The 25,397-nt window shown below is 41.5% G+C and overlaps 1 protein-coding gene across 5 annotated transcripts in view; it reads left to right on the plus strand.

Moving 5' to 3' along the window:
- Positions 1-25,397, plus strand: part of CNTNAP2 (contactin associated protein 2) — a 1,965,211-nt gene that overhangs the window by 1,759,666 nt on the left and 180,148 nt on the right. The gene's annotated exons all lie outside the window — the stretch shown is intronic.

Below are 25,397 nucleotides of genomic sequence, written 5' to 3' on the forward strand. Positions count from 1 at the left end.
GGACAGCTGGCGCTTTGCCTAAGCTCCCCCTGAAGTGCATGTAAATCACTCTTCCCTGTCTAAATGAATGTATAGTATTTGGGTAAAGTTTTCTGTAAACGGTCGGTATATCTCTTAATAAGAAGCTTTACATAAGTAGCCTATTCATACTCTCATGAATACATGGGGGATGGTTTATGCTGGCATTATTCACACAAGATGCCACACAGAAGGAGGAATTGTTCCATAACATTCTCTGTACATCCAGGCTACTCTCTGGCGGTGCTACAATATGAGCATACAAATGAGGTCAGGCAGGGTTTGAGGAATGAGCGCAAGACAACAACAGAGGTGGAAAAGAACACCATTGCTGAATAATGGCATACCACGTTAACAGTGCTATTACAGGGCTTTTTTTCTGCTCGGAATAACACGGTTCCATGATTTTCCTGTGCCACACAATGGGATGGGTTTGCAGAACACATTAATTTTGCACTTGTAGAAATGACAGTCTTGCAATTACCATCCATTGTGCTCGATGCTAATTTAATGCAGTCATTCCATTGCCAAAGTGATGTCTGAGTGCAATCAAGTAAGTCTTAATGCCTGGGAGATTCCACTACATAAGTACCAATCTAAAGAATATCATGATGCCCTCATTTTTTTGGAGAGTTGGGTTAAACACAGTGGCTCATACAAAACTTCTGGGGGTTAATAAGCAATATTCACAAATAGAAAGGCAGGAGCCAACGTTAGAGACAAAGCTAAACGAAGCTTGTGTGTTTCCCATGACATTATTTCAAAGAATTTACACAAAGGACACCTAAATATTCTCTTAATGTCTGTTTAGCAGGGCAAGTTTACGTTTGACTCAATTCAGGGCTTTAACAAAAACAAAAATAAAAGCCGAAAAACATATTTGGAAAGTATCTGTGGGCCTCTTTCTGAGTCAATACAGGTATCCTCTTGACCTGGGGAGAAAAATGGTAGTTCTGGTTGAAGGCAATCGAGCTTCATTTGCAAGCTCCTTCATGGACTGCATCTTCCCTGTGACGCCCCCAGCCAGGTGCCCCCTCTGTTTCTGGGTCACCTCCCAGGGAGACTCGAGCCATGTGCAGCTCCTATAACCACACCCTTGCAGTGGGGCCGTAGCCAAAAAACTCAACCTCTAGAGAGAGTGGCCACAGTCACCTGCCGAAGAGTGAGTTCATGCAAGTCCTTCGTGGGCCGTCCTTGGATAATACAGGTCTGCACTTGTGGATGTGAGGAATGCTCACAACATTTTGCTACGTGAATGAGGCAGGTCCCGCTTTACCATGGACACTCTGATTACATGTTTTTACAAAATCAGACACACGCACACACACACGCACACACGCACACAGGAGGAAAGCAAACTCTAAGAAAACACACCAAAATAGTGACTTCCATTATTTTTAGGGGAGGTAAAAACCCTGTATTTACTTTCATTTCTGTGGTGCTATATTTTCTACTCTTTATACACTGACGTATTCTCTGACTTCCTCGTTTGTTCCTGTTTGGGGGAAGAACAGTACTAAGAGGCAGAGTTCTGATCAAAGGTCAACTGTCTCTGCTTGGACAATATCTAATTGTGAACCAGAAATCAGACACAACCTGACCATGCAATCTGGAACGGAGTAGGGTCTCCGGTGAAAATTGCATAGAGTTAAATTGGCCTCGAAAGATTCATCTCTCACTGCACTGAACAGAGCCCAGTTCTTTACCCTGCTTGCGGGCACTAGAGGAGGGATGGCATTGTTGGGGCCAAGGTGTATGAAAATAAAAACCTTGAGACATTTGTGTCACACTCAGCCACGCGCGAGGTGCACGCTAGGACAGGCAAGGACCCAATGTAGCCAAGGGGGCAAACCAGCCAAGGGTCTCCCCGGGAATGAGGCCACCAGGGGAATGGTGGCAAACGGCACACGCTATTTAAATTCTCTGTTTCTCTCTCTTCCTCTCCTTCTTTCCTTCCTTCCCTCCCCCCTCCCTCATTTCTTCCTCTCCCCTCCAGCTCTCGGCCCCCACCACCTCGATCTGCATCTACCTCCTCCCCCTCTCTTATTCTCCATCCCCCACACCCTGGGAGCACATTCCTTGTCTCAGCCTCTATCTCTGACTCAATCCTTCCACCTCCCCTACCTACTTTCCCTATTTCTCTTTCTCTTCAGGGAATATATGGCTGTGTTTGTAAATCAAATTACCATGAGCTGCCATGTCATTAAGCTCAGGAGGACAGGGCTGGATTCAAGCAACTCGCACCTGACGACTCCCTTTTGCTTTGTAGATGCTGCACTTTTACTCACGATCCCCTGCCAGCAAATCTATATACACGAGAAAGATCTTTTTGCCTTCCTGTAGCCTCTTATCAGGGAGGCTCCCAGCTTTCTTCAAATGTATCTATAAAGATTTGATCACCAGCTCAGGCATTAGCTCTCCCAGGGCCACCTGCATATTAATAGGCGCGCTGGCTTGTGGGGGGGGGGGGGTTGGTGCTCATGGTTCAGCTGTGGGTCTGGGTGTATCATCTCCAGGATCAGTGGGGACCTACACGGGGGACCAAATGGATGGTTGCCTGGCCATGCCAAGGCTAGTTTTCGCTAATTAGGCCCATTTCTTCTTAGAGAGTCAAACCCTAAAACCCTGGAAAATTTTATGACTATCAACCTCAGTTTTATTCAAACCAGAAATTACCCACATCTTTAGAAGCAAACTCTCTCTGTGTTTTTAAACCAGAGGCAAGAAAAAGCAGACCTCTCATGGCTACAACAATTTCTATATTTAATTTTCATAATTAAATGCTATAGTAGCTAAATAGTGTCTACCTCCCCCAAATTCATGTCCCCCCGGGAACCTTAGAACGTGACCTTGCTTGGAAATACGGTCTTTGCGGATGTGATTAAGGCAAGGTCATACTGGGTTAGGGTGGATCCTAAATCCAATGAGAGCGACCTTAGAAGAAGAGGCCAGGACGCATACAGACACACAGTCACAAGGGAGAAGGCCACGTGAAGATGCAGGCAGAGGTTCAAGCGGTGCAGCCACAAGCCAGGGGATGCCTGGGCCACCAGAGGCCAGAAGAGGCAGGAGGGACCCTCCCCTAGAGCCTTCAGAGGAAGCATAGCCCTGATAACACCTTCATTTTGGACTTCCACCCCAAAACTGCAAGAGAAGCAACTTCTGTGGTTTTAAACCACCCAATTGGTGGCACTTTGCAATGGTAGCTCCTGGAAACTAACGCACGTCCTAATAAAAATCCTCAATGTTGGGGCTCCTGGGCGGCTTGGTCTCACTCTCGATCTCGGCTCGGGTCATGATCTCGAGGTTGGCAGGTCCAAGGGCCATGCCATGCTCTGTGCTGACAGTGTAGAGCCTGCTTGGGATTCTCTCTCTCTCTCTCTCTCTCTCTCTCTCTGCCCCTCCCCCATTCACGTGCACTCTCCCTCTCTCTCTCAAAATAAATATATAAACTTAAAAAAAAACTTCAGTGTTTAATTCCTGCTGTGAAGACAGCTGACATTCGCTGAGAACTTACTATGGGTTGAACGGTGTGCTAAGCTCTGTGATGGTGTTAACATCACCTAACACTCATGACAACCCTATGAGGTAGGTGCTATTATTATCATCCCCATTTGACAGAGAAGGAGATTGAGACACAAATGGGTGTAGCAACTTGGCCAGTGCTCACAAGGCACGAAGTAGGAGGACTGGGATTTGGATGCAGGCATTTGACTGGAAGTTCGCATTCTTCACCGCTGGGTAGTATTGCTTCTCACCAAGGCTTGGTCCTTCATGTAGGTTGATACAAAACTAAAGACAGAACCCCAAATCTTAAAGCTTTTTAGTTATTGTGATTTGGTATTAAAAAAAGCAGAATTTTAGGGGCGCCTGGGTGGCTCAGTAAGTGAAGCCTCTGACTTCCGCTCAGGTCATGATCTCACGGTCCCACGTCGGGCTCTGTGCTGACCGCTCAGAGCCTGGAGCCCACTTCGGGTTCTGTGTCTCCCTCTCTCTCTGCCCCTCCCCTGCTCTCACTCTGTCTCCCCTCTCTCAAAAATAAACATTAAAGAATTTTTTTAAAAAAGCAGAATTTTATTGGATACAGAATATATCACAAAATTTTTTTAGGATATAAGATCCAAACAAAGACTTTCCCTCTCTTTCTTGTTTTGTAGGGGTGGGAACATATAGGTGTAAGCTGTATTTATTGATTGATTCATTTGTTTAGTAAGCATTCAGTGAATACCTAATGTGTCTGAAAGCCTTGAATGTGTGGTTGAGTCTGACTACATTGAAATTTTCAAAACATTCCAATGGTTTATTGCTACAGAAACAGGGAAATCTACAGTGTATGAAAGCAGTGGATGTGAATTAGCTGTCACCCAGGCTGCTGCAAACACTTCTTCATTATGATCCCTTCACCGCACCAAGTTTAGCAAGAATTTATCATCCGGAGGCACAAAAATATCCCCTAATTCACTCGTCTGCACTTTTTTTCCTATAAAAATTTTCACGTTCGTCTGCCAAACCAGAATTGCAGTTGGAAAAATACATACCTTTAAATAGTCTGAAGCCATTTTCCGAGTTTAGGGAGTTCTGTTTGCTTCTCAAACATTCGTTTGTTGGTCGCTCAGATAAAGGCCAAAATTAGAGGGAGCATGGTCCCAGGACTGCAGAGCGACTGAGTGGTGGACTAGAGGTCACCACCATCATTAAAGTCGCTGGAGCACACACAGCCTCACTGTGGTCCCGTGACGTCTCCTGCTCTCCAATGAGTCTCCTGGCTCTGACTTGACATTTCAAGACCTGTATTGTTAACGTGATAGAAGTAACTGGTCATGGCCATCTCAGAACCCACAGAGAAAATGGAGGACGGACTTGAATGTGAGTTTGAATCCAGCTTCCGCACTTGCAGGTTCTGTAACCTTGAGCAAACTCTTCAGCTCCCCTTGGCCTCATCTTCAGAACTACAAAACACCCACTTCTTAATTCCACCGTGAGCATCGCATGGAATGGTGTGAACAGCCTTCCAAATAGACAGTCTGGCACATCAGTCCAACAGCAGATGTCACTTTCCATTCTCAACACTCCTTCTTTTTTTTTCTTTAGTGTTGTTGTTTTCACTTTAAATCATGTCGTTCCTTAGTCCTTCCCTAAAAGCTTTAAATGTCAGATGCCTGACTGGCATCATTCGATTACCTCCGAGTACTGGCTTGCCACTCTGCTACTTCCGGAGCAAGGGCAGTGTCATAAAATGTCCGTTCTACTTAATCATGGTCACGGTAACAGTATTCTGAAGGTGGAAATGTAGTGTCCACGCCTAAACCCTGATGGACTGAGGAATATGTAGTGATTCTGGAAGGTGTAATTGGAGGATTGGAGGCAATCATCCCTGCATGGGGTCGTGCCTGGTTGTGCAGTTCCTGGTGCAAATTATCCACCCCTGTCAAGAGTCAGCTTGGGTCACCTCAGCAATAGCTGCGTCCCTTACTCATACAAAGCCCAACCAGAGCCAGGCGAGCCCAAAAGAATTCAGAACTCCGTTTTGCTGGAGGGAGGCCTCAGACACAAGTCCCAGGCAGACCTCGAGAGGAGAGAGGATTTCCATCATGCCTCCTATCTCATGGAGGGTGGGAGGAGGCAGCTTTGCGCAAAGCACCGTGAAGATGGCACAAAGGCTACATCTCCATGACGCCAGGCACAGCGAGCAGAGTAAATCCAGGGCCTGTTTTTCTGTTTTGTTTTGTTTTGTTTTGTTTTGTTTTTTGAGCAGATTTGAAGATTTTGGGAAGGGGAAGTGGGGGATGAATTAATAGAAAATCTTATGAACAAATGGGAGAGAAAAAGAAAAGAAATACTGGAATTATGTACCGTAGAATCTGTCCCCTGTGTGGAAGGAACTAGGGTAAGCTGTTGGCGACAATGGCCTACCCACCCCTGTCTTCCTCCCAGCCTGCAGGAGAGTTTCGAACCAGCAGAGAGAGATGCCTTTCACAGGCTTCTTTTTCATTTCCAGTTTGAACAGGAGGCTTTGTAGGTTTGGATGAAGGCCCAAAAGCACAAGAATAGAATTCTTTTTCCCTTTCCTCTTAATGTGTTATTCAAGAGAAGAAAATATCCCTTCTCTAGGTTTCTTAAAACTTCAAACCTTAAGCTACAACTTAAAAATATCATAGAAACATAGGAAGATAATCTACTTAAATGTCTTAGAAAAAAAGAAGGAAAAAGTAAGAAAATACTTACGGGCAAAAAGCTCATAAATACTTAGGGATCAAAGAATAACCTTTTGACTTGATTCCAAAAGGCGAAAGCTGCAGAGATAGCTGGCACATCACTATCGGATTTCATGGTGGGCAAATACATTTCCCCTGGCCTGGGTGGCTCAGTTGGTTGAGCGTCCAATTTTGGCTCCAATCATGATCTCACGGTTTATGAGTTCGAGCTCCGCATGGGGCTGTGTGCTAACAGCTCAGAGCCTGGAGTCTGCTTCGGATTCTGTGTGTGTGTCTCTCTCTCTGTCCTTCCCCCACTCACTCTGTCTCTCTCTCTCTCTCTCTCTCTCTCTCTCTCTCTCTCTCTCTCACACACACACACACACACAAATAAATAAAAACATTAAATTTTTTTAAGAATTAACACATTCGGAGCGCCTGGGTGGCGCAGTCGGTTAAGCGTCCGACTTCAGCCAGGTCACGATCTCGCGGTCCGTGAGTTCGAGCCCCGCGTCAGGCTCTGGGCTGATGGCTCAGAGCCTGGAGCCTGTTTCCAATTCTGTGTCTCCCTCTCTCTCTGCCCCTCCCCTGTTCATGCTGTGTCTCTCTCTGTCCCAAAAATAAATAAACGTTGAAAAAAAAATTTAAAAAAAAAAAAAGAATTAACACATTCATTTCCCCTGGCCTGGGGATTTTTGTAGGGTCCCAGGTATAAAGAAAAACCTGGCCAATTAACTTCCCTAGAGGAAAGGATTTAAAAACTCATTGGGTACATAACACCTGGGTGGCTCAGTCAGTTGAGCATCCAACTTGGGCTCAGGTCATGAGCTCACAGGTCATGAGTTCAAGCCCCGCATTGGGTTCCCTGCTGTCAGTACAGAGTCCCCTTCGGATCCTCCCTCCCCCACCCTCTGTCTCTCTCTGCCGCTCCTCTGCTCACACTCTCTCTCTCAAAAATAAATAAACATTAAAAAAAATCCAGAAGGTAAAGCAAGCCCTTTCTAAAACACTAAACATTCTAGAGAAGACAGTTTGGGAGGGCTTTTTTTCTTTTAATTCCAGTGTAGTGAACATACAGTGTTATATTAGTTTCAGGTATACAGTCTATTGACCCAACAAGTCTATATATTACTCAGTGCTCTTGAAGGTAAATGTACGCTTTAATCTATCTGTTTCACCCATCCCACACCACCACCACCACCGCCACCCCTCTGGCAACCACCTGTTTGTTTTCTATAGTTAAGAGACAGTTTTTTGGTGTGTCTCTTTTTTTCCCCCTTTGTTTGTTTTGTTTCTTAAATTCCACGTGAGTGAAATCATATGGTATTTGTCTTTCTCTGACAGCCTTACTTTGCTTAGCATTATGCTCTCTCTAGTTCCATCCATGTTGTTGCAAATGGCAAGATTTCATCCCTTTTTATGGATGAGTAACATTCCTCTGTGTGTGTGTGTGTGTGTGTGTGTGTGTGTGTGTGTGTCACATCTCCTTTAGCCATTCATCTATCAGTGAACACTTGGGCTGTTCCCATAATTTAGCTATTGTAGGGGGTATAGCTCAGTGGTAGAACATTTGACTGCATAATTTAGCTGTTGTAAAGAATGCTGCAGTAAACACAGGGGTGCATATAGCCTTTTGATTTAGTGTTTTCTTATTCTTTGGGTAAATACCCAGTAGTGCAAGTGCTGGATCATAGGGTAGTGCTATTTTCAGTTTTTTGAGGATCCTCCAAACTGTCTTCCACAGTGGCTGTACCAGTTTGCATTCCCAACAACAGTGCACAAGGTTCCTTTTTCTCCACATCCTCGCCAGCACTTGTTTCTTGTGTTGTTGATTTTAGCCATTCTGACAGGTGTGAGGTGACATCTCATTGTGGTTTTGATTTGCATTTCCCTGATGATCTTATGCCATGCCCAAAAATAAATTCAAAATGGATCAAGGACCTAAAGGTGAAACCTGAAACCATAAAAACCCTAGAAGAGAGCATAGGCAGTCATTTCTCTGACATCAGCCATAACAACATTTTTCTAGATACGTCTCCTGAGGCAAGGGAAACAAAAGCAAAAATAAACTACTGAGATTACATAGAGATAAAAGGTTCTGCACAGCAAAGGAAACAATTAACAAAACTAAAATACAACCGATGGAATGGGAGAAGGTATTTGCAAATGACATGTCTGATAAAGGGTTAGTATCTAAAATATATTAAAAACATATACAACTCAACACCAAAAGACCAAATAATCAATTTAAAAATGGGCAAAAGACATGAACAGTCATTTCTCCAAAGAGGACATCCAGATGGCCAACAGACACATGAGAACACAGTTTTTGGACTTTGCTTTAGGTATGGGATGAATAGCAGTTTTTCAAATTCGTGTCATTTTCTAATACCCCACCAGGTTTGGGACCTTTTTGGATACAACCGATTTTTCCGTGTGTGTTGTTGAATGCTTTTATTCTTCATCCTTCCACAATAAGCGGAACTCTAAATAATGTGAAGTTTACAAAACTAACACTGTCACTTGCCATGGCTTCCGTTGAAACTCTATGTGTTTCTTTCATGAACCTAAAAGGAACCAGTCTAATAATTTGTTTGCAGGGTTTTGCTCTTAAATCACTCACACTTTCAAGCGGGTTCATTCACCACAGTCCGTATTTTCCTTGAGCACTTCACATCTGCAGGGCGTAAAGACCTGCCCCTGACAAGCAGTTCTCTGCCCCACAACCTTTTTGCGTGCTCATCATTTCTAACGGACAGCTCTGGCCTTAGCCGTTGGGCTCATTCTAAGCATCCTTTGGCTGGAGGAGATTTACTTTCTTCAGTGATCAAGCCTGGAGGTTTTTGAACTGACTTGTCAAATGCTTTTAATTGGCCCATCTTATAGATCAACCTGACTTTGACCTCATTTACATATCTTTCCCTCTATCAGTTGTGCTTGATTATAGTCATGGTTGACTTAGGTAAGTGGATATTTTACTTTTTTTTTTCTCCCGTTAAGGCCAAATCCACAGGAAGTGGAAATTATTAGGCCCATCTGAGTTCTCTGAGCCATCCCTTGCTTGGCATTTTAAAGGTATTATTTTCATGAGGTCTGGACACATGATGAAGTGATGAGTTCACTAAAAATAAGGTGGCTTCTAAACTTCTATAAAGCAAAGATTCTCAATTGAATTGAATTATTGGCAGTAAAAATTAACAGGTCCATGTGCTGTAGGAGTGAAGTAATGTCAGGGAGCTGATCATTAGTAATAATTTAATTTCTTCACATGCACGGAGCACAAGTTTAGTGTAATGTGGGAACACCTACTAAAAGCTTACTATGTGGGAAGCAGTGAATTGACAGAGATGAATGAGACCAGGCTTGGAATAAAGTGGAGGTGATTGACCCAACTGCAATATAAAGGGAAAACGAGACAAAGTGCTGAGTGAAGCCTACATATGGAACCAACCCATTCTGAAGGTTCGAACGGTAAAGCCACTTTTAAAGTCTCATCAGCGTGGCTAATCGTAGTGGGTCTCAACCTAATTCTGGGGCCAGGAGTTTGACTAAGGGAGAAGACTCTTTAAAAAACGTTTTTCATGAATGAATCTCAAGTCTAAGGGTTTAAGAAACCCTATGAATCTCAAATATGACAAAAATAAAACCACTTAAACATATATTATTAAAACCTAAAGAATTTTAAAGAATTTAAAAGAGAATTTTAGGGGCACCCGGGTGGCTCAGTCAGCTAAGCATCCAACTCTTGATTTGGGCTCAGGTCATGATTTCATGGTTCCTGAGATCGAGCCCCCTGTCAGGCTTCGTGCTGACAGCTTGGAGCCTACTTGGGATTCTTTCTCTCCCTCTCTCTCTCTGCCCCTCCCCAGCTCACAAATGTGCATGCTTTCTCTCTCTCTTTCTCTCCTTCTCTCTCTCTCTCTCAGAAATAAATAAACATTTATTTTATTTTTTGTTTATTTCTGAGAGCAAGAGAAAGTGCGCGCGTGTGAGCTGAGGCGGTGCAGAGGGAAGGAGAGAGAGAATCTCAAGCAGGCTCTGAGCTGTCAGCATGGAGCCCTACTCAGGGCTTGATCTCAGGAACTGTGAGATCATGACCTGAGCCAAAATCGAGAGTTCAACGCTTAACCAACTGAGCCACCCAGGCACCCCAATAAATAAACGTTTCAAAAAAATAAATAACTAAAACAGAATTTTAAACACATCCCAATTAAAATTTTTGTCTCTGAAATAATATTATTGATATTTATAAGAAGTGTTTACCTGCTTTTAATGTTACAAAATTTGATTGGACAAAATATTTTAGGATTCAGATCATTTTAACCCCTTCAATTTATACCCCACTAGCCAATAATATTTTGTGAAGTTTGCTTCCTTTGTTTTTAATACAGAAAGAATAGGGAACTTTAAAAATGGGCCAGGGGCACCTGGGTGACTCAGTCAGTTGAGTGTCTGACTCTTGCTTCCAGCTCAGGTCATGATCTCCTGGTTTCGTGGGTGTGAGCCCTGCATCAGGCTCTGAGCTGGCAGCTCTGAACTACTTCGCATTGTCTCTCCCTGTGTCTCTGTCCCTCCCCTACTCGCACTGTCTCTGTCTCTTCTCAAATAAATAAAACAAAAATTAAAATAAATAGATAAAAGTTTAAAAATGGGCCAAACACCTCACCAAAGAAGATAGACAGATGGCAAATAAAGCATATGAAAAGATACTCCACATCCTATGTCATCAGGGAAGTCCAAGTTGAAACAACAAGGAGATACCTCTACACATTTAGAAGAATGGCCAAAATCCAGAACACTGACAACACCAGATGCTGATGAGGATGTGGGGCAACAGGAATTCTCACTCATTGCCCGTGGGAATGTGAAATAGTGTAGTCCCTTTGGAAGACAGGTTGGTGGTTTCTTAGAAAACTAAAAATACTTTCACCATAAGATCTGCCAATCATGCCCCGAGTTTTTACCCAAATTCAAATTCAAATTCAATTCCATTTACCCAGAGGAATTAAAAACTTAATGTTCACTCAAAAACTCTACATGGCTGTTTATAGCAGCTCGACTCATAATTGCCAAAACTTGGAAGCAACCAAGATATCCTTCAGTGGGTGAATGGACAAACAGGTACGGGTACATCCAGACAATGGAATATTATTCAGCATTAAGAAGAAATGAGTTATCAGATCATAAAAAGACACAAAAGAAACTTAAAGGCATATTACCAAGTGACAAAAGCCAATCTGAAAAGGCTGCATACTGTATGATTTCATCTACATGACATTTTAGAAAAGACAAAACTATGGAGACAGTAACAAGATCAGTGGTTGCAAGGGATTGGGGGGAAGGGAGAGAGGGGGTAGGTAGGTGGAGCACAGAAGATTTTTAGAGCAGCAAAATACTCCGTACAATACTATATTGATGGACACATGTCATTATACATTTGTCCAAACCCGTAGGATTTGGATGGGTTCACCAAGAATGAACCCTAATGTCAGCTATGGACTTTGGGTGATAACGATGTGTCATTGTGGGTTCACTGATTGTAACAAATGTACTACGCTGGTGGGGGACGTTAATAGTGGAGAAGGCTACCCATGTGTAGGTATGCAGGTGGCATATGGGAAATTTCTATACCTTTTTCTCAATGTTGCTGTGAACCTAAAACTGCTCTTTAAAAAAGCAGGGGGTGGAGGGCTTTAAAAAAGAGAGAATAGGAATTTTTTTCCATTTTCCAAAACCGTGTTCTCGTCCTTTCAGTTTTTGCCCTCACCCCGAGAATTGTATATGTGTCTAATGGGATACCCCCTTTCTGTATTCCTATTTTAAACATACCCCTTTAAAGATACCACTTCGAAGATCAGCACGTTGATGTGTAATTAACACCTGATCCCTGCTATTTTGTTAAAGGGGGTCTTCTAAGAACTCTGTTAACTTCAACACTACAGGATTTTATTTTGATATCCTAAAGTTCAGACTTGACTAATGCAAACTTGCTACCTTTCAACTTGTACAAATGACTTATCATTTTCCGCACCCATGGACAATTTTACTTCCTTTGTTCCTCCCTAAGGAGAAGGTCAAGAGTAGCTTAAAGTAGGATCCCCATTCAGGGACCTTTGTGAATCATTCTCTCTACAACCCTCATGATGCCAAAATATTCTTTCAAACCCTCTGTTCCAATCCACTCTATTCACACAAACAACATTTGTCTTTTTTTTTTAATGTTTGTTTTTGAGAGAGAGAGAGAGAGAGAGAGAGAGAGAGAGAGAGAGAGAGAGAATGAACAGGGGAGGGATAGAGAGAGAAGGGAACAGAGGATCCAAAGTGGGCTCTGTGCTGACAACAGTGAGGTCGTGACCTAAACCGAAATCGGACGCTTAACCGACTGAGCCACCCAGGCGCCCCAAACAAACAACACTATTCTCAACTAATTTCATTTTTTTAAAAAAGGAATCTGGACTTTCTTACTATTTCCCAGTTAAAGAGGGAAAATTAACAGTATTTACAACAATGGAGCAAGAATACCTGAAATTCCAATTTCAACATTATTGAAAACAAAATTGGACAGTCAGACCACTCTCTTGGCATTCGGTTGCTTTTAAATTTCATTAATTACATAAAATGTATCATTCACAGGATTGCGAGGATCAAATGAACTGGTGTATGTAAAAGTACGTTGAAAAACACTGATCTTATGAAAATGCAAATTATCGTTAAGGCTATCAATCGCGACACCAGAGGTCCTGGAGTCCAGGTCTCTTGCTAAAGAGAAGGTATGACGGGTTGCCATTCAAAAGCCGCCAGAAAACCCTGCACAGGACTTTGCCATCCACACTGGTGGTGTTACCTGACTGACGGCAGAGAGCTGTGCCTTCCATGCCCATGTCTCTGCACCACAATGTCCCGTATTATCTGGAAGCTCAGGGATGACAAAGTTCAGCAGATGTTAGACCTCAGACTTGGAATCTTCCACAGCCTGCCTTCCTTGTCCAGCTCTGAAGTACCAGGGCCCTGGTTACATTCCCGTCTGTATCATAGAATTGTCATGAATCATTTGGCCTGGAACAGCATTAAAGCAGCAAGCACATTTGAGATTAAATGAGAATGGATTCTGAAGGCTCCTCTTGGGGTTATTCTTGAGGTCTTTAGAAAAGAATATTGGTTCCTTGAATCCTTACAGAATTTCAAAAAATGAAAAGTGACTGCTGTGTTCTAGAAACCCCATCTAAAATTTTCCCTTTATCTCAGGTAATTAATGGTCTCTCTGCCCCTCTGTGCCCTGATTAAGGGTGACAACTCCAGTTCAGATGATCAATCTGGGTATGAGTTTAATCAAATGTAGCCTAAATATTTGCACAAAGTCATTGCCAGCCACTTCTTAGATTTCAGATTCAGAGATTAGTAAGATTATAAGTAAAATGCTTTCTAAAACTTTACCTTTGAAGTAATCTAGTTTAAATCCCTTTTAAATGGCTCTGTTAACCTGTTGGCTTTTATAATTCCTTATAATGGAATCTTGTTAATTCAGTTAAAAATGTAAGTTAAGTCAGGTGAATCAACTTCAAACTTGAAGTTATAAATCAACTTGAAGTTATAAATTGCAAACACATTGATATTCCTACTAAACAGGCAAAAAATGTTACCTTCTATGTCTTTTTACAGTATCCTACTGGATCAGAAGCCACATGTGGTTGTTACAGCACTTCCTAATTTCTTTAAAAATATCAAGGGCTCTTTCAAAAAGTTTTATTTCTAAAAAAAAAGTTTTATTTCTATTGCCATGATGAATTTATCATTATTCAGACTTTCAGCTTTGCCCTAACAATTCACATGTCATTGGGTTCCTTATTTCAATACTTTCTTCAGTTACTCATAAATTGTTAAGAGTTCGTGAAGCTCTTTTTGTTGTCACAAAATCAAAGTACCTCACGGTTGGAGAGGATATTATGTTCTCTTCAACTGACATTTATTGAACACCTCATTTTATGCCAGGCACTAAACTAAGTAGGTTCCCATATCTTACCTTATTAATCATCACAGCAATTTTAAGATGTAGGTGTTAGTCCCCTATTTTTATAAATGAGAATGCTAAGACTCCCAGAGGTGAAGTTTATTATCTACACTCCCCTGGCTAGTCAATGACAGATGATCGGGATTACAACTGGGGAGGCCTGGCACCTTATATAATATCCAAAATAGTGTCTTCTTTATAACACACTCACTCGATGGGATCCAGACTGTGCTTGATAGGTCTCAGGACCACGTGAGTCAGCTCATTCCACATTTAGACTTTTCTGGCCACCGGAAAATTTTCTTTTATCCTGTACCATCATCTCTACTAAAAATGGGAAATATCTTTAGACACAGTGGAGGTCAGACTCTGGGTTCAAATCCCTATGCCTTTAAGAACTCAGGGACATCTGTGCACCTTCAGAATTCACAACTCCAAGGAGACAAGTAAAATCGCCTAACCTGAAGCTTGACACAGAAGTATTTAACAGCTGATAAATTCCATAGTCTACTCTTTCCTTTACTGACACCTTTATGATATGCTCCGGGGACAAGGATGGCATATGGTCACTGGCCCACTTTGCAGTTACTGTTCTCCCAACACCCCAGAAAGCCTTAAAATAATCGCAAACTCTCAATAATATGAATTTTACAAAATAACACTCTTTATCTTTTCTCACATATGAGCTCCACGACTCAGCTGAAACTCTCTACACTTCTTTTCTTCCATGAATCTAAAAAGAACCAGTCTAACAAATTGGCTTTTAAATGTCTTTTACTTTTAAACATCTCACATTTTCAGCTCCCCTGCAAGCAGGTCTGTTCCCCCATGTCCACATTGCCCTTGACTATTTCATCATGTCTACAGGGCATACTTCCCTTAGTAGTTGTCCCATATAAATGGCAAGCTAGTGAGTTCCATGGAGAGCAGTGAATACATCGTGCCCGATTTGTCTTTTTCTTTCTATCATCCCAACCTGAAAGCTGAGCAAAGGCCTAAGGCCCCAAAGTTCTGAATAATTTTTCCTTCTCTCATTGCCTCATTTCCTGGGGCTCTCTGTGTGTGGCTGATCGAGGAAACGTATACATGCACACACACACACGCGCATACACGCGTGTGCACGCACACAGACAGCAGGGTCAGAACAACAATTTGACTGGGCTTGTCCATTTCTAACTATATGTCTCAGACAACAAGATACAAGATATTTCTTGTGTTGTTTAGGGCATCACCCACACACCTTGTCCATGATTCTGTGTTAATAGTGGAGAGTACCTTTCTCTCCAAATACACAAAGTGACAAATGAAACAAGGGACATAGACAGTCTGACCAAATAAATTCTTGGACATGAGAGACCACTGTAGATTGCTTTATAACAAAGAAGGTGATTCACAGGGTAAATACAGGACATGCCCTGCGAGTTTTCTTACTGATGAAATTCATGCTTCGAATTGCTGATTGGTGGTCCCTGAAGGATTGCAGTAACTCTGTTCTAGTCTGGAGATTGCATTATAGGTGATACACCTCTGATAACTGAAATTCGAAAGAAACATGGAATTACCAAAAACATAGCAATTACCAATAAATCTCTGCATCCATTTTTATAAGGAGACGCGAGTGTGGACACATTTCGCCAGCTACTACTGTCTCTCACGTCATTGCAGTTATTACAGACAGGAGCCCAGGCGACGGACCCTGAGCTTTTGGCCTTGGTGTGGCCCATGAGCCTTCTTTCCCACTACAGAGTCAGGCTCTGATCACAGCATGAGCCTCCCTTTCTCTGGCCAAAGAGTAATGTAAAAATTATAACACACATTAAATATTTATCCTCGAGACAAGAGTAAAAGAATTCATAAACCGAGACACAACTGGCGAGTATTCCAGAATGCAGAGTAGATGTCTTAGTCCATTTAGGCTGCTCTAACAAAATAGCACCAACAGGTGGCTTATCAACAACAGAAATCTGCTTCTTACCTTTCTGGAGCCTGGAAGTCCCAGATGAGAGAGACAGCATTGTCCGGTGAGAGTCCTCTTCTGGGCCACAGACTTTTCATTGTGTCCTCACTTGGCAGAAGGAGCTAGGGAGGTCTTGTGGGTCTCTTTTTATGGAGCCTTATAAAAGGAACATCAGTAATCCTGTCATTCAGGCTCCGGCCTCATGGCCTAATCATCTCCCAGAGGCCCCACCTTCTAACACTCTCACTTTGGGATTTTGGAGGTTTTTTTTAATGTCTATATTACTTATTTTTGAGAGAGAGGAAGGAGGGGAGGTGCAGAGAGAAAGGGGGACAGAGGATCCAAAGCAGGCTCCACGCTGACAGCAGAGAGCGTGATGCAGGGCTCCAACTCACGGACTGTGAGATCATGACCTGAACTGAAGTCGGATGCTTGACTTACTGAGCCACCCAGGTGCCCCTAACACTGTCACTTTGGATGTCAGGATTCCAACATATGACTTTGTGGGTGGATACAAACATTCAGACCATAGTAGTAGCCATTCTCTTCTATAAAAACAAATGATATAGGCAAATCTCTGCCACTGCCCCGTCTCTCCCCTTCAGATCGCTGACTCTTCCCCCATCCCAGCACACACACACATACACCCAAAGTCCCAAAGTGGCTCGCTACCGTCCTCATTACAATGGAGGGAATTGTTTTTAATTAAACTTTTAAAGCATCTCTTAGTTCAGAAGGAAGACATCGTGGAAAAAATAGGAGTAATTTAAAGAATGCATGACAGACCAGCTACTCTCCACCTAAAAGGATTTTCTTTGAACCACCTACTCGTCCATTTTCTTTCCTGTGGTTGGATAGTCAACTAACTAGAGCATCATTTGAGTGAGCGGCAGTGGGTCAAGGAGAAGGGCAAGACACCTGAATGTGGGTTGGATGGTTGAGGTTGTGTCCTCAAGGAGCCACGTGTCATTTAGGAGTGAGGAAGGCGTTGGGCAAGCTCTAGGGAAGTGGTTATGGTGAATTCTGGGAGGACATGAGTTGAGGAGCTCCAGAAGTGTCTGGGAGGGATGAGGGAGGTAATCAAAGATACCTCCCTTTCTTTCATGATCTTGCCTGAGGCCAGCCTTGTTCCGGCAGAGAGAGAGAAGAACTGTATCCTTGCTCCTTTTAGCAGGCTCCCTTGCTACTAAGATTCAGAATTCAGGATAGTGCTATAATTTAGTTACATTACCAAATAAATAATCTTTAGTTATTGGTCCATGTTAGAATATCGCACTATAGGAAAATGTATTTCAAGTTCCTAAAATCAATTTATATTATTATAATGTACTGTGCATCATTATGAACATAATATTAGCATATATAGCATAAACATTTTTCCTTGAAACTACTTGGTCTTCATACCCATTATTTAAAAAGACTACTTAATATTCCATCCAGTAGGTTTACCAAAATTTATTTAACCTAAGTATCTCACAATAGGGAAATGGCAATTTCTATTTCTGCTCTCGAAATTGTTTCCAATTTTTTATTGTAAATAATACTGCGGTAAATGTTTTTATAAATGGCATTTTGGTATTTTACATTATTTACTTAGGATGGATTGCCACGTGTGGAGAGGTAGCATTAGAGGGTATGAAATGTTTATGGTTTTTCATCTGTGGAGCCAATCTGATTTCCCAAACTCAGTGCCAGCAAACGTGAGAAAGCCTGGTTCTCTGAATGCAGTCAGCACCGTTTTCTTTTTTCCCCTTCTTTCATTGTTTTGAAAATAACAAGCCAAAAATGGTTACCATTTTAATTTGCGCCTCTTTCCTGGAAAACAAAGAATTCAAGAGAAAAGTCTGGCAAAATGGATGCGCCTTGGAGAAAGGTCCACTGGGGGGCTACCAAGAGGCTGTTAGCACTGAGCACCACATTTAACGTGCTGAAATCCTCTCCAGGTTCAAAAGTTTCATTTGCTGATGTCCTAGCATGGAGAGAATGGGGATTCCAACGGACACTAAGAGTTCATAAAAGACTGTACAAAAATGAACTTTTAGAGGTCAGTTGGATATTATCTATCAAAACATAATTTTTATGGGGCACCTGGGTGGCTCAGTCAGTTAAGCGTCCAACTTCGGCAAAGGTCATGATCTCGCGGTTTGTGAGTTCGAGTCCCACATTGGGCTCTGTGCTAACAGCTCAGAGCCTGGAGCCCCATTCGAATTCTATGTCTCCTCTTCTCGCTGCCCCTCCCATGCTCATGCTCTGTCTCTCTCTGTCTCTCCATAATAAATAAACGTTAAAAAATTTTTTTAATTAAAAAAATAAAATTAAAAAAATGCATCTTTTATGTATTCTATTGAATTCAGGAATTATTCTCAAGAAATCCATCCTAGAGAAATACTAGTGTTATAGAAGTATAAATTCACAAGAATAGTCATGACAACATTTTGTGTGTCATAATGAAATATAGAGGAAAAAGCTAAATATCCATCAATAAAGGAATTACTCTTGAATTGTGATACATAACCATTAGAAAGAGTAAGATGGACGTATTGATTCACATGAGAAAATATCCCTTCTATCAGTAAGCTTAAAAAAGCAGAATATGTAGGGATGCCTGGGTGGCTCAGTTGGTTAAGCATCCGACTTCAGCTCAGGTCATCATCTCACAGTTCATCAGTTCAAGCCCAATGTCAGGCTCTGTGCTGACAGCTCAGAGCCTGGAACCTGCTTCAGATTCTGTGCTCCCCTGCAACTCTGCTCCTCCCCTCCCTGCTCTCTCTCAAAAATAAATAAACATTTAAAAAAAGAAGCAAAATATGTAGAGTTGGATTGTATTTATGTTAAAACCCCAGGCATGTTTGTGTGTGTGTTATAATACACACACACACACACACACACACACGCACGCACGCACTACACACAAATGGGGTTGTTTTCAACATGAACAGAATTGAACTGTATACAAAGCAAAAGATACATATAATCCGTCCAGCCTTTTTCCAAGATTTTACAGACTGTTAGCCCTGGTTGCCTGCAGAGGTGATATGACGTGAAGTATAGGACAGTTTTGACATTTTACTCTATAAAAGTTTACCTTTTTTGAACCATAACCATGTGTGATGTTTAAAAGCAAAAGTCAAATGAATAGATATGCTCCAACTCTCAGAAGGTTCTCATTTCCTAATTCCTAATGAAGGAAGGGTCCAGTCGCTTCACCTTTGCCCTATTGTAGCAAACTACAGTGAAATGGAACAATTTTCAATTTATTACTTGAATTCCATCTTTTAAAAAAATTTTTTAATGCTTATTTATTTTTGAGATAGAGACAGAGCACGAGCAGGGAAGGGGCAGAGAGAGGGAGACACAGAATCCAAAGCAGGCTCCAGGCTCCAAGCTGTCAGCACAGAGCCCAACACCGGGTTCGAACTCACCAACTTTGAGATCATGACCTGAGCCGAAGTCGGACACTTAACCGACTGAGCCACCCAGGTGCCTCTTGAATTCAATCTTTTATATAAATTTTCCATTTATGCCTTTTGAGCACATTTATTTAATAAGCTATTTATTTATTAAGAAATTAAAGGTTCCAGTTCCACATAAACACAGCAGATCGACTGCATCTATTTGCTTTTGCTTCACGCTAAAATCTCTGGGGAAGGACTTTAAAAAAAGGATCAAAGCGGTCAAGAGAAGACAGCAGCTTTTATAAAGGCCAGAAGCAAAAGGAAGAATAGACACTTAGTAGACAGAGGAAAGCTCGAGCCTAAGATTGTTGACAGAGAGGCTCAAGAGCAAGCAGGTTTGTACGTCTGGCCCCCTGAAAGGCTCACACATGAGGGGCTCCAGGTACCTCAGAAAGAGGGAGTTGAAAACAGAGGATTGCCTTCAAGGTTGTATAAAGAAGCCAATCTCCCCACCCTGTAGCTGGGCAACAACCCCGATGCCAAGTAGGGATGAAGATTGGCGGTTTGCTCCCTGGAGGGGCTGGATGCCAGGATAGTCCCCGTGGCCAAGGGCAGGGGTGCCATCGTGATCTCATGGGAACTAAGTGGAAGTTTCCATGCAGGCTTCCAGAATCCTGGCCACGATTCCTTCCAGGAATCCTTGCTGGGGAAAATGGTCATCCCTGGAGAGAAGGCCAGTGGATACAAACAGACCAGTCCTATCACCGGACCCCACTGCAAAGACCACCCGTTAAAAGGCTTCATTCTCACACCATCACCAGTTATGTGGTTCAAGCCCCTAATGTGACTGAGACCAAACAAATAAAGGATTCAGCATAAATGAAGGTAATACTTAGATAACAAACTTTTTGAAAAACCAAAAAACTGTCATTCATAGTCTCCATTTCAGTTCCAATTACCACACAAAAAATTGATCCCAAAACTTTGTGGCTTAAAATAACAGCAGACATCTTATTATCTCAAATGGCTGCCATGGGTCAAGAATTTGGATGGGCCTTGTGGGCAGTTCTGGCTTGGAGGTTCTAAGGGAATTACAGCCAGGTGGCAGCCGGTCCTGGAAGAGCCAGGACCTGGCCAGACTTCTCTCTCTCTCCTCAGCTGGACACAAGGCCCTTCCACGTGATCATTCTGCATCAGCTAGTGTGGCTTCTTTGAGTGGGGTGGCCTGGGGGCAGGTGACTACTTTCCTGGATAATCACGGCTCTGTTGTGATTGGTTCAATTCCCCAGGCCAGAGTTGTACTGCCTTTTGCAACCTAGCCTTGGAGGTCATGCACCATCATTTCTGCCACATCCAGTTGGTGCAAGTGGGTCCCAAGGCTGCCCAGACCCTAAGGGAGGGAAAAGAGAGCTATTGTCGTGGCCATCTTTGAAAACAGATCAGAAAGGTACAAGGAGATATTGTATCCATGAGAGAGCAAGGGAATTATGCCCTCTCCCTGTGCAATTATCACTTTAGAAATTACCAATTTTGAAAATTAAAATCTGAGAGCAGAAATTTAAAAAATAAAAGATTGAGAAGGTAAAACTCCAGTAAATCATGCAGAAAAAAATAGAGCAAAAAAGACAAGGAGTTGGGAAACAGGACAGAAAACGTAAGAGGGTGAAAACAGTAAATTCAAATATGAATAATGAAAGATCTAGACAAAGAGAACACAGAAAAAGGAATGAAGAAAAACATCAGAAATATGAGTCATGACAATGTCACAGCTTCCCTGAATGGAAGGGCATGAGTTTATAGATTGAAAGGGCTGAACATAAAAAAAAGAAGGTGGAAACCACATGAATTCATAGCATTAGAAAATATCAGATTATAAGGCATAAATAGAAAATGCTAAAAGTTTCCAAGATGTCAGTAAAAGACAATTCAAAGACCACAGCTCCACGACCAGCCTAGAGAACAACCAGGTCACGTTGGAAAAGGAAGATGGAACGTCTGGGGTGAGGTTTCCAAGAAAAATACTAAACAGCTTCCCTGTGTTTGCAGAGTTACACCTCCAACTGAGAAATAGGGGATTAACTGGTGACAGGTATGCGGAAAGCAAGGCAAATGAAGACACAAAAGATTTCCCTGGAATATAGATGCCTGTGTTAGGATCAAGAATAACAGTACAAGCTTGTTACTTAGAAACGGAGTTAACATCGGGGGGGTGGGGGGAGATTGTTCTGAACCGTGGAAAAGTAGGAAGGCATGGGGGAGTGGGAGGTGAGGACTTCTGTTATGTTTTTTAGGCCTTGTAGAAAAACGAGTTCTTAGACTCTGTATGTCATAACATGCTTTAAAAGGCTAAACTTAAATACCACCTTAAAATGATAGCTGGAAACTCAGATAAAAAATGGTACAATGAGGATATTTTTATTCCCCTCCCTCAAAGCCACTGATACCAAAAAGTATAAAACAAAAGAAAAAGAAATCTATCTTCAATGAGACACGGGAATAGCCATCACCACAAACCACAGTTAGGAAGCATGAATGAATGCCACAGACACTGAAACTTGGGTCAGAGGAGAGAAAGTGGTGAAATCATGTTTTCTTAACTTCAGTTGATTCAAAGTTCATCAGAGCATTATTTAATTCCATCTCAGTATCAATACCCTATTCTTTTTCTTTGTGTGTGTGTGAAGGAGGACTCTTTTTTTTCCTGTAAAAGTAGCATGAGAGATTGTAAGTTATTTGAATCTTTTGGTGTTGTTTCAGTTTTTAAAATAATGAGCACCTGTGGGGTGCCTGGATGACTCAGTCGGTGAAGCATCTGACTTCAGCTCAGTTCATGATCTCACAGTTCACAAGTTCGAGCCCCGCAACAGGTGTGGCTTTAGTTTGTATTTTCCTGATGATGAGTGATGTTGAGCATTTTCTCATATGTCTGTTAGCTATGTGGATGTCTTCTTTGGAGAAGTGTCTGTTCATGTCTTTTGTCCATTTCTTCACTTGATTACTTGTTTTTGGGGTGTTGGGTTTGATAAGTTCTTTATAGATTTTGGATACTAACCCTTTATCTGATATGTCACTTGCAAATATCTTCTCCCATTACATTGGTTGCCTTTTGATTTTGCTGATTGTTTCCTTCGCCATGCAGGAGCTTTTTATCTTCATGAGGTCCCAGTAGTTCATTTTTGCTCTTGTTTCCCTTGCCTCTAGAGATGTGTTCAGTAAGAAGTTGCTGCAGCTAAGGTCAAAGAGGTTTTTACCTACTTTCTCCTCTTGGATTTTGATGGCTTTGTGTCTTGCATTTAAGTCCTTCCTCCATTTTGAGTTTATTTTTGTGTATGATATAAGAAAGTGGTCCAGGTTATTCTTCTGCATGTCGCTGTCCAGTTTTCCCAACACTATTTGCTGAAGAGACTGTCTTTATTCCATTGTATATTCTTCCCTGTGTTGTCAAAGATTAGTTGGCCATACGTTTATGGGTCCATTTCTGGGTTCTCTATTCTGCTCCATTGATCTGTGTGTCTGTTTTTGTGCCAGTACCATACTGTCTTGATAATTACACCTTTGTAATACATCTTGAAGTCTGGAATTGTGATGCCTTCAGCTTTTGTTTTCTTTTTCAGGATTGCTTTGGTTATTCAGGGTCTTTTCTGGTTCCATACAAACTTTAGGTTTGTTTGTTCTACCTCTGTGAAGAATGCTGGTGTTATCTTGATAGGAATTGTATTGAATATGTAGATTGCTCCGGGTAGTATTGACATTTTAACAATATTTGTTCTTCCTATCCAGGAGCATGGAATATTTTTCCATTTTTTTGTGTGTCTTTTTCAGTTTCTTCCATAAGCTCTCTATAGTTTTCAATGTATAGATTTTTCACCTCTTTGCTTAGGTTTATTTCTAGGTATTTTATGGGTTTGGGTGCAATTGTAAATGGGATCAATTCCTTGATTTCTCTTTCTGCTGCTTCATTATTGGTGCATAGAAATGCAACCAATTTCTGTGCATTGATTTTATATCCTGTGACTTTGGTGAAATCATGGATCAGTTCTAGCAGTTTTTTGGTAGCATCTTTTGGGTTTTCTCTATACAGTATCGTGTCGTCTGCAAAGAGTGAAAATTTGACTTCCTCCTCGCCGATTTGGATGCCTTTTATTTCTTTGTGTTGTCTGACTGCTGAGGCTAGGACTTCCAATACTGTGTTGAATAACAGTGGTGAGAGTGGAAATCCCTGTCATGTTCCTGACCTTAGGGGGAAAGGTCTCAGTTTTTTTCCCCATTGAGGATGATATTAGCAGTGGATCTTTTGTATATCGCTTTTAAGATCTTGAGGGATGATCCTTCTCTCCCTACTTTCTTGAGAGCTTTTATCAAGAAAGGGTTCTGTGTTTTTTTCAAATGCTTTCTCTGTGTCTAGTGAGAGAATCATGTGATTCTTATTCTTTCTTTTATTAATGTGATGTATCACATGGATTTATTTGCAGATATTGAACCAGCCCCGAATCCCAGGTATAAATCCCACTTGGTCGTGAATAATTCTTTTAATGTATTGTTGGATCCAGTTGGCTAGTATCTTATTGAGAATTTTTGCATCCATGTTCACCAGGGAAATTAGTCTATACTTCTCCTTTTTAGTGGGCTTTTTGTCTGGTTTTGGAATCAAGGTAATGCTGGCCTCGTAGAATGAATTCAGAAATTTTCCTTCCATTTCTGTTTTCTGGAACAGCTTCAAAAGAATAGGTGTTAACTCTTCTTTAAATGTTTGGTAGAATTCCCCTGGAAAGCCATCTGGCCCTGGACTCTTGTTTTGGAGGAGATTTTTTATTACTAATTCAATTTCTTTACTGGCTATGGGTATGTTCAAATTTTCTATTTCTTCCTGTTTTAGTTTCAGTAGTTTATAAGTTTCTAGAAATTTGTCCATTTCTTCCAGATTTCCCAATTTATTGGTATATAATTGTTCATAATATTCTCTTATTATTGTTTATATTTCTACAGTGTTGGTTGTGATCGCTCATCTTTCATTCTTGATTTTATTTATTTGGGTCCTTTCCTTTTTCTTTTTGATCAAACTGGCTAGGGGTTTATCAATTTTGTTAATTCTTTCAAAGAACCAGCTCCTGGTTTCGTTGGTCTGTTCTACTTTTTTTTTATTTCAATAGCATTGATTTCTGATCTAATCTTTATTATTTCCCATCTTCTGCTGGTTTGGGGTTTTATTTGCTGGGTTTTTTTTTTCCAGCTCTTTGAGGTGTAAGGTTAGGTTGTGTATCTGAGACCTTTCTTCCTTCTTTAGGAAGGCCTGGATTGCTATATACTTCCCTCTATACTTCCCTCTTATGACTGCCTTTGCTACATCCAAGAGGTTTTGGCCTGTCATGTTATCATTTTCAATGGCTTCCATGGACTTTTTAATTTCCTCGTTAACTTCTTGTTTAACCCATTCATTCTTTAGTAGGATGTTCTTTAATCTCCAAGTATTCATTGTCTTTCCAAATTTTTTCTTGTAGGTTGATTTCAGGTTTCATAGCATTGTGGTCTGGAAAAATGCATGATATGATCTCGATATTTTTGTACTTGTTCAGGGCTGATTTGTGTCCCAGTACATAATCTATTCTGGAGAATGTTCCATGAGCACTCAAGAAGAATGTGTATTCTGCTGCTTTAGGTGAAACGTTCTGTTAAGTCCATCTGGTCCAGTGTGTCATTCAAAGCCATTGTGTCCTTGTTGATTTTCTGCTTAGATGATCTGTCCATTACTGTAAGTGAAGTATTGAAGTCCCCTACTGTTATGGTACTATTATGAATGAGTTTATTTATGTTCATGATTAATTGAC

The sequence above is a fragment of the Felis catus genome, chromosome A2, assembly GCF_018350175.1.
Source record: "Felis catus isolate Fca126 chromosome A2, F.catus_Fca126_mat1.0, whole genome shotgun sequence".
Lineage (NCBI taxonomy): Eukaryota > Metazoa > Chordata > Mammalia > Carnivora > Felidae > Felis > Felis catus.